General features: G+C 48.2%; 1 protein-coding gene across 2 annotated transcripts in view; it reads right to left on the bottom strand.

Annotated features, from left to right (window-relative positions):
- The window catches only part of FLVCR2 (FLVCR heme transporter 2), a 64393-nt gene that overhangs the window by 38469 nt on the left and 18373 nt on the right, over positions 1-7551 (bottom strand). The window contains exon 1 of one of the 2 annotated variants that reach the window (XM_037738525.1): positions 6467-6623. The exons of the other annotated variant lie outside the window; for it this stretch is intronic. The gene's annotated coding sequence lies outside the window, so the exon portion shown is untranslated. Of the gene's footprint in view, positions 1-6466; positions 6624-7551 lie in introns of those variants that run through there. 2 annotated transcript variants of the gene reach the window in all.

A 7551-nucleotide genomic window follows, 5' to 3' on the forward strand; every position in this document is an offset into this window, starting at 1 on the left:
TGCAACCTCCGCCTCCCAGGTCCTGGTTCAAGCAATTCTCCTACCTCAGCCTCCCAAGTAGCTGGGATTACAGGCACGAGCCACCATGCCCAGCTAATTTTTGTATTTTTTGGTAGAGACGGGATTTCACCATGTTGGCCAGTCTGGTCTTGAACTCCTGACCTTGTGATCCACCTGCCTTGGTCTCCCAAAGTGCTGGGATTACAGGCGTGAGCCACTGCACCCAGCCTCCCTCTAGTCTTCTATGTTCCATTCTGTAGATCAAATGTCCCCAGATGTGTAGCTGTTGGAGGAAGCAAGGCTGAGCGATGTCTCCAGCTACAGTTTGGTCTGTTTGCCACAGTTACACTCTACAGGTTTCTTGTTCTTATGTCATGCTTAGTTTTGTTTATTTTTGTGTAGTGTCTTGTCTCCCGAACTAGACTGTTAGCACCTTGAGGACAGGGACATTGACTCACATTTGCTTGTGTGACCCTTTCCCATACCACGTCTGACACAATGACAAGAACAGAGATGGCACTCAGGAAATACTTTATGAATAAAGAAATGACTCTTAGAACTGTGCAGCTCATACCTCACTCAAGTAATTCCAGGCTTCTCTGCAGTAAACAAGTTGGGCACAGTAGCATTTTGCGGCATTGTAAGGGTTTAACCACCCAAAGAAAGTAGATGCCAGATGCAACGGTACAAGGAAGCCCCAACATAGGGAAGACCTCCCATTTGGGGTGCCCCAACATCAGGCATGGAGGGGACTAGAATGCAGACCAAGCAACTTCTCACCCTCAGACCTACACTCAGTATTTATTGAGCACCTGCTTCATACTAAGCACCCTACTCAGAAGGGAGAAGAAAGATGCAAGACAAGGACTCACTCTCACCCGGTTTACAATCTAATATACCTTGATCTTGGCCTACAGCCTCGTGTTGGGTTTCCTTCTCATCTTTGTGGGAGGAGGTGCAAGTTAGCTGAAAAGCAGAGCTACTCTAGGCTGTAAACAGAGAAGATGCTAAGTTAAGGGGAGGAAAATGAGTTCTACAAGGAAAGTTTTATGATTAAAAAAAAACGACAAAGGCCTGATTTTATTTTTTTAGCTGAGCCCTGTATTTATGCTTGCTTTCCGTTATCATCAACTCAGGAGCTTCCTGGCACACACATTCCTCCTTTTAAGGGTTGGGTGTTCATCTTGAAGTTGTCCTCGTGGTGAACTCCACAAAGGTCAGTCTAGGTCTACTTTGAGCTCAGAATAAAGCATCCACTGCCTCTCCTTTCAGTGAGAGCACAAATCATTGTTGCTTCAGTACTCTAAAGTCCCTCTAGCTGACTGTGCTGACAGCCAGTGGTCACAGAACTTCCCCATGACTCGGCTAGGAAGGCGGCAAAATGAGTGGGTGTCTTTCAAACCACCCAGTCAGCTGAGATCACATCAGACCACATCATGCAAATCTTACTCCAAATCTTTCACATTTGAAGTAGGCGACATGCAAAGCTCCATTCAAATGCTTTGGCACTGACTGCCCACCAACTCCCCAATAGCCGTGACCGTAATCGACAGCCAACAGATGGATTCTACCGTCTCGTACGTTCGCTCAACACTAACCCCCACCTATCCTCCCGACTCAAACACGCCACTCCCTGACCTTTGACAGATAAAACAGCCCAAAGGAGAATAATCGTCTCCTTTGCAAGGCGACACGCTGTCATCCCTAAAAGTGGTGCTCACGTGACAATCAGTGTTTCTCATCCTCCCACATTTCCTTCTAAATCTGGATGGACTTACTGGCAGGCCCTGGAAGAGTCGTTGCTACATGGACTGCCACGGCCAAGAAGCTTCTTTGGAGCGTGCACTTTGAGAAATAGATAGGATAGGACGCATGTAGCTTTTTCCTAAGAAGCCAACTTCATAAGTTAACTAACCCTGCCTCAGGATCCCAGATGGACAGCTGGAAAGAAAAAAGAAATCTAAAGCTTACACCAAGAAAACCACCAGTCACCCACATCTCAAATTGCCCTGAAAGAGAGACAGAGAGAGATTGCAGCACCATGAAATCTGGCCCTGTTGTTTAGGGAGTTACTGAGGGACCTGCTTACATAGAAAACATCTCCTAATATCCTGCTCTGAAGTCACCTGCCCTCCTACTTGGCCTGACATTGGCATGCACCATTAGCCACTCCTGTGTGACTGGCTTGTAGTCTAATCTCTCTTCCCTTCAATGTGAACTCTGCAAGAACAGAGGGCTATTGCCAACAGGGAACTTTCCCTTCCCTTTCATTGCTGCATCCCCAGCTATGAAAATGTTTCTTGTTTGGCACAGAGTAGATGCTCAATAGTATTTGTTCAATAGAGAAAATAAAGGCTAAGGTGGATTGTCTCAAAACAAAAACAAAAACAAAACATATGACAGGCTGAGGGGAGCCTTTCCTACTGGCTTTCATTTGTTACATTGCCTGCTGTCAAATGGGGAGACACAGGGAAACTGGCTGGAGGGGATGCAATTCAGGACAAGCAGGACTCAAGGAACGTGTTACAGAACAGAGACAAAGATGTGATGGCCGGGGACTGTGTGGGTTATTTGCAAGGGATGGAGAGCTGGCCCAGGATGGGGGCACACTAATAAAGGACATGGCTTTCGGTGGGGTAGCATGAGAATACACGGCCAGTCATACCTAGGGAAGACAATGATGTTCCTTCCTCCCTAAGGAGAGAGAGGGGCATTCGGGAGAGAGAAACTTGTCGAAGAGAAACGGCAACATCTTCCTAAGGGTTCCAACATCTTCACGAGGGCTGTCCAAGCCCTACCGATCCCCATGTGTTACCATCGACCACTGCCACTGGCTACCTGTGAGGGGCTGTGAGAACACTTGGTAGGGCCAGGACCACTATGCCCTCAGGATAAACATTCTCACTCCCAGGCCTATCTCCTGAGGGTGGGGACAAATCAGTTCTGTGCTGTGCCACCACAGCCATCTATCTTCCCACCCTGAAGAGAAGAACCATCCTAGGCACATATAGATTCAAACACTGCATCCTGCCACTCCTCGGTAACAGGCCCTTCTGCAGCAAGCTGTGAGTTTCCTGGAATCCAAAAGAACCAGAATGCCCCGGCGGATTCTTGGAGCTGCCGAATGGCTCAGCTCAAGAGGATCAAATCAGCAAAGGCAGTTTCCTTTCTTTACTGATAAGAGGAATGCTCTGAAGCCCAGACACTCTGAGAGAGGCTCCTACAGCCAGGATGATGGAGCTTATCCTGAACCGTGAGCTGCTGTAAAGGCAAAAGTGCTGAGCCCTCTGCATAGAAGGCACGGCCCCCAATCCAGGCAGGACACAATGTGTGTCTAGAGAAGCACTTTTCATTCTACTATGAAAAGGCAAGTCCAGATTATTGTTTTGTTTTTTAGACAAGGTCTCTGACTGTTGCCCAGGCTGGAGTGCAGTGGTGCAATCACTGCTCACTGTAACCTCAAACTCCTGGGCTCAAGTGATCTTCTCTAGCTCCCAAGTAGCTAGAACTACAGGCATGTGCCACCACACCCAGCCAACATTTTAACTGCTTTTGTAGAGATAGGGTCTCGCTATGCTACCAAGGCTGTCCTTAATCTCCTGGAATCAAGTGATTCTCCCACCTCAGCCTCCCTAAATGCTAGGATTACAGCTGTGAACCACCTTACCTAGCCCATTTTTTTTTTAAGTTCAAGAAAGGGCACTAAAAGTCAATACTGGCAAAATGTTTCACCATTTTCAAGGCACCTACACATCCAACATATTACCTCAACCTCAAAATCACCCAGTGAGAGGCGGGGCGCAGTGGCTCACGCCTGTAATTCCAGCACTTTGGGGAGGCTGAGGTGGGAAGATTATGAGGTCAGGAGTTCAAAACCATTGTGGCCAACATGGTGAAACTCTGTCTCTACTAAAAACAGAAGAATCAGCGGGGCGTGGTAGCGGGCACCTGTAATCCCAGCTATTCGGGAGGCTGAGGCAAAAGAATCACTTTCACCTGGGAGGTGGAGGTTGCAGTGAGCCAAGATCGCACCATTGCACCCCAGTTGGGAAGCAGAATGAGATGTCATCTCAAAAAACAAAACCACCCAGTGAGATCAAGAGCAGGATGTCCAAAGTACAGACAAGGAAGCAGAGTCCCGTAAGGGCCATATTGTCTTCCCTACTTCATAACTGAGTTTAAGCAGCATGTAGTTGCAGAGCTCATCATCCACATCGAGACTCCTGATGTTCCATTCCCAGCCCTGCTCTCTTCCCATGGAACCTTGCTGAGTCTCACAAAGGCACCAGGCAGCATCATATCCCTAGAAGACATGGTCTGAGACTCAAGATGATCCAGAACCGCTTCTGGTTTGGAGCCTGCCAATTCATGAATCACTGTTTGCTCAAATAAACTCTTAAAAAACTGTAATTGCACCTCAGTTTACCTATTTTTAACACCAGAATGTTGTAGAACATGAGTTTGGTAGGGAAAGAAAAGATAGCTGTGGATTCAGTAAATGTTTACAGAGGGCTTACTTGGTTCCAGGAGCTGCTTTACATAGACATTGCCTCATTTAGCTTTCGTGGCAACCCTGTGAGATGGGCATTCTTGCTATAGAAAGCAAAGCTGAATCCCAAAGAGGACAGGTGTTCTGCTGGAGGCCCCAGACATGGCTGCGGGTCCAGCTTCCATGGCTTTTTTTTCTTTTTGAGACTGAGTCTCACTCTGTCGCCCAGGCTAGATGGAGTACAGTGGGGCGATCTCGGCTCCCTGCAACCTCCGCCTCCCGGGTTCAAGCGATTCTCCTGCCTCAGCCTCCTGAGTAGCTGGGATTACAGGAGCGTGCCACCACACCTAGCTAATATTTGTATTTTTAGTAGAGACAGGGTTTCACCACATTGGCCAGGATGGTCTCGATCTCTTGACCTCGTGATCCGCCCGCCTCGGCTCCCTAAAGTGTTGGGATTACAGGCATGAGCCACCACACCTGGCCTTCCATGGTTTCTATACCAGGAGTTATCAAACTTCAGTGGGCATCAGAATCCATGGAAGGAGAATCAAAAATACATACTCTTGGGTCCCAATCCAGAGGAGCTCATTCCTTGGGTCTGCTCTGGTGCCCGGGAATTTGCTTTTTTAAATTTTCTTTTCCCTGAGACAGGGTCTCACTCTATCCTCCAGGCTGGAGTGAGGTGGCTTGATCTTGGCTCACTGCAACCTCCACCTCCCAGACGAAAGTGATTCTCCCACCTCAACCTTCCGGGTAGCTAGTACTACAGGTGTGCACCACCATGCTTGGCTAATTGTTTGTATTTTTTGTAGAGACGAGGTTTTTCCATGTTGCCCAGGCTGGTTTCCAACTTCTAGACTCAAGCAATCCTCCTGCCTCAGCCTCCCAAAGTGCTGGGATTACAGGTGTGAGTCCCTGAATTTGCATTTTTAATGAACACCCAGGTGGTTCTGGTGCTAGAGACTCATGGATTACACTTTAGAAACAATTGATCTCCACTACGCTGAGGAAGGAAATTGAGAGAATTCTCAGCTGCTGGCTTCCCCTACGTGTCCTAGGCAGGGATGGTGGGAAGAGGTGTGTTCCTGTCTAGCTTCTCAGCAAAGAAAGAATGAATCCTGGGGTGTGCTCAAATGGGTGTCTCCACGAACCTGTCCAGCACCCACCAAAAAGCCTAGAACAAAGGTCTAAGGAGGCCTGGATTCCTCAAAAGGCAGCAACTACCCCAAACAAACAGCCCTGAGAATGTACCCTGTTTTAACATGGATGCCTCACCGGGGTGGTGGCTCATACCTGTAATCCCAGCACTTTGGGAGGCATAGGAGGGCAGATCACTTGGGCCCAGGAGTTCAAGACCATCCTGGGCAAAGTGGCAAAACCCCATCTCTACAAAAAAAAAAAAAAAAATTGGCTGGGCATGGTGGCGTGAGGCCACAGTCCAAGCTACTTGAAAGGCTGAGGTGCAGTGGGAGGATCACCTGAGCCTGAGGTGGTTGAGGCTACAGTGCGGCGTGATCATGCCACTGTACCCCAGCCTGGGTGACAGAATGAGACACTGTTTCAAAAAACAAAAAACCCACGGATGTCTCATGCCTGCTCACCTCCTATGTTTTCCAGTAGATGGACATAGCAAATAGTCTTGCACACAGACAGCTACCTCTAGAGTTGCCACAGGAGACCTGGCCATGCCAAACCAGTCATTGTGTGCAGAAATCAGGAATTTCCAAGGGTGAGAAGAAGAAAAAAAGGAGAAAAACAGCCCCCAACCTTGCTCCAGCTTCTGTGTCCCTCTCTTCCGGAGCCGGCAGGGCTGTGCAATCAAAAGCAGCCTCCTGGAACTGAAAAGAACTTGTGTTCAGCTCCTCCCTGGAGAAGCAATCGGAGGGGAGCCAAAGCAAACACTGCTCCCTCCTGAGGCTCCGGACACACGAATGAACCCAAAGAAGTTGGGAAGGAAGTAAGATCTATCCTCACCTCCCAGCACCCGCTTCTACAAACACAGATGGTGCTGCTGTTATCTGCCCTCCTGCTGGGACAAGGCTGTGTCTTGAATTGTATTGGGGTGAGAGGCTGAGCTCCAGTTTTTGCACAGTATGAAAAAGGAAAGATGCCTGTAGTCAGGTCAGAAAGCAGAAGTGCCTGGCTGGGCCGCCAGAGCTTGCAGGGTGCCCCCCACCAACTGTGAATGACTCACCAAAGAAAAAGGCCCTTAGCTCTGCAGATCAAGGGTGGGGAGATATTCCACTGGGTTAACTTGGGAACGGTGCTGGGTAGAAGTCAGGAGGTCAAGAAAGAAAGAAGAGGAAACGACAACTATTATCTTCACCTTAAGTGTGTGTGTGTGAGTGTGGTTTATTTGGTTTTGTTTGTTTGTTTGTTTTTTTGGTTTTTTTTAAATAATCCTTGATAGGACTCCAGCCTACATCCTGCAATCCACACGGGGCTGTTTGATGTTGAGGCTTGCGGGGAGTTGAAGTCAGGGGAAGGACATCCTGTTAACGGCATTACTGAAAAAAGATCAAGAACCAGGCGGTAGAAAATAGCTGTGAACACCTGATAAGCCTCCCATTATCAGGCACCCCCGCTTCCTTCAGTCTTAGGTTTGTGAGACTAAGGTCTCAGGCACAGGCACAGGGGTTGACCCGCTGAGTATCTGTGTCATTCAGAGTCTGCAAAGTCTTCATCACCACACTCTGGGAATATGACACCAATTTCCTGCACCTGTATTGCTTTTAGTTTAAGTAGCTCTTAAGAGGGGCAAGTCCCCATCAGGATAGTATTGGGAAACTTCCATGGCCCAGCCTCCCGTCTGTACCAACTCCTGGACACTTTACTCATTAAGATTCAGCTCAGCCTTCACCTTGAGGAAGCTGCCCTGCTTGTCCACACTGCGCCCACACTGGGACAATGTCTGGTAGTGTTAGGAGAGGCTTCAGTATTGGCCTCTCTTTCCAGATCCAGAGCCAACAGAAGACAGAGGCAATTACTCTTATTGATGATGGTACTGAGAACATCTGTTCTTTATTTAGTACTTTTTTTTTTTTTTTTTTTTTTTTTTT

The sequence above is a fragment of the Cebus imitator genome, unplaced genomic scaffold (assembly GCF_001604975.1).
Source record: "Cebus imitator isolate Cc_AM_T3 unplaced genomic scaffold, Cebus_imitator-1.0 Scaffold54, whole genome shotgun sequence".
Lineage (NCBI taxonomy): Eukaryota > Metazoa > Chordata > Mammalia > Primates > Cebidae > Cebus > Cebus imitator.